Below are 2,500 nucleotides of genomic sequence, written 5' to 3' on the forward strand. Positions count from 1 at the left end.
GTGTCTCTTGTGGCTCACGGGGCTGTTCGGGTCGCACAGAAATCCCTGGGAATGGGAAAACGGGTCATTTTCGTGTTGCCACATTGCGTACGAACCGCATGAAACTTCCAGAGGCATTTGCAGCAGGAATGCATGTGCACTCAAAAACTTCTATATGTTTCACGGATAGACCCCGTGAAACGCTAGAAATTGGCGGGGATGTGTCTCTTGTGGCTCACGGGGCTGTTAGGGTGGCACAGAACTCCCTCGGAATGGGAAAAGGGGTCATTTTCGTGTTGCCACATTGCATAGGAACGCCATGAAACTTCCAGAGGCATTTGCAGCAGAAAGGCACGTGCACTCAAAAATTTTAATATTTTTCACGCATAGACCCCGTCAAACGCTAGAAGTTGGCGGGGATGTCTCTCTTGTGGCTCACGGGGCTGTTAGGGTCGCACAGAAATGCCTCGGAATGGGAAAACGGGTCATTTTTGTGTGGCCACATTGCATAGGAACGGCATGAAACTTCCAGAGGCATTTGCAGCAGGAATGCATGTGCACTCAAAAACGTCTATATTTTTCACGGATAGACCCCGTGAAACGCTATAAATTGGCGGGGATGTCTCTCTTGTGGCTCACGGGCGCTGTTAGTTAGGGTCGCACAGAAATCCCTCGGAATGGGAAAAGGGGTCATTTTCGTGTTGCCACATTGCGTACGAACGGCATGAAACTTCCAGAGGCATCTGCAGCAGAAATGCATGTGCACTCAAAAACGTCTATATTTTTCACGGATAGACCCCGTGAAACGCTAGAAATTGGCGGGGATGTGTCTCTTGTGGCTCACGGGGCTGTTAGGGTCGCACAGAAATCCCTCGGAATGGGAAAACGGGTCATTTTCGTGTTGCCACAATTGGCATACGAACGGCATGAAACTTCCAGAGGCATTTGCAGCAGAAATGCATGTGCACTCAAAAACGTGAATATTTTTTCACGGATAGACCCCGTCAAACGCTCGAATTTGGCGGGGATGTTTCTCTTGTGGGTCACGGGGCTGTTCGGCTCGCACAGAACTCCCTTGGTCCACCTGATTCGTGCATACAGGCAGCAACTAAAACTCTGTAAACCTGCTGTGAGGACATCTAAACAGTGGACCAGTGAGGCTGTGGAAGATTTGCGGGCGTGCTTAGACTGTACTGACTGGGATATGTTCACGACTGCTACCAATAGTCTGGATGAACTCACAGAGGCTGTGTACATCAGCTTCTGTGAGGACTGCTGTATCCCAACACGTACCAGGGTGAACTTTAACAACAACAAGCCCTGGTTCTCAGCAAAGCTCAAAAGGTTGAGGTTGGAGAAGGAGGAAGCGTTTAGGAGTGGGGATAGAGACAGATTCAAGGAGTCGAAGAACAGGTTTAGCAAAGCGGTGAGAGAGGCTAAACGACTGTACTCAGAGACACTAAAACACCAGTTCTCTACTAACGACGCTGCTTCTGTCTGCCAAAGGGCTCAGGCACATCACCAACTACAAACCCAGAGCGCCCCACACCACTAACGACTCCCGCCTAGCCAACGACCTGAACGAGTTCTACCGTAGATTTGAAAGACAATTGGACTGTCCTGAACCACCCCTTCCCACCCAAGAGGCCCCATCCCCCACCCATACTACAGAAACGACTCTCTCCTTTCAGGAGGGAGAAGTTAATGGGCTTTTCAAGAGGCAGAATCCACGCAAAGCAGCCGGGCCGGACTCTGTCTCTCCAGCCACCCTCAGGCACTGCGCTGGCCAGCTGTCTCCGGTGTTCACCAACATCTTTAACACCTCCCTGGAGACATGCCATGTACCAGCCTGTCTCAAGTCCTCCACCATCATCGCTGTGCCCAAAAAGCTAAGGCCAACAGGACTAAATGATTACAGACCGGTCGCCCTTACATCTGTGGTAATGAAGTCTTTTGAGCGCCTGCTCCTGGCACACCTCAAAGCCATCACAGACCCTCTCCTGGACCCCCTTCAGTTTGCCTACAGAGCCAACAGGTCTGTGGACGACGCAGTTAACATGGCCCTCCACTTCACCCTACAGCATGTGGACGCCCCAGCATCCTACGCCAGGATCCTGTTTGTGGACTTCAGCTCTGCCTTCAACACCATCATCCCTGCCCTGCTTCAGGACAAGCTCTTCCAGCTGAACGTGCCCTACTCCACCTGCAGGTGGATCACAGACTTCCTCTCTGACAGGAAGCAGTGCGTTAAGCCGGGAACAGAAGTCTCTGACTCCAGGTCCATCAGCACGGGAACTCCTCAGGGCTGCGTCCTTTGCCCACTGCTCTTCTCCCTGTATACCAACAGCTGCGCCTCCAATCATCTGTCCGTCAAACTCTTGAAGTTTGTCGGACGACACCACCCTCATTGGGCTGATCTCTGGTGGGGATGAGTCTGACTATAGGTGGGAAGCTGACAACCTGGTGACCTGGTGTAGCCAGAACAACTTAGAGCTAAATGCTCTAAGGACAGTTGAGATGG

Source organism: Petromyzon marinus, unplaced genomic scaffold (genome assembly GCF_048934315.1).
Source record: "Petromyzon marinus isolate PM22_M1 ecotype Great Lakes invasive population unplaced genomic scaffold, UKy_Petmar_22M1.pri1.0 PM_G_Scaffold_143, whole genome shotgun sequence".
NCBI classification, from domain to species: domain Eukaryota; kingdom Metazoa; phylum Chordata; class Hyperoartia; order Petromyzontiformes; family Petromyzontidae; genus Petromyzon; species Petromyzon marinus.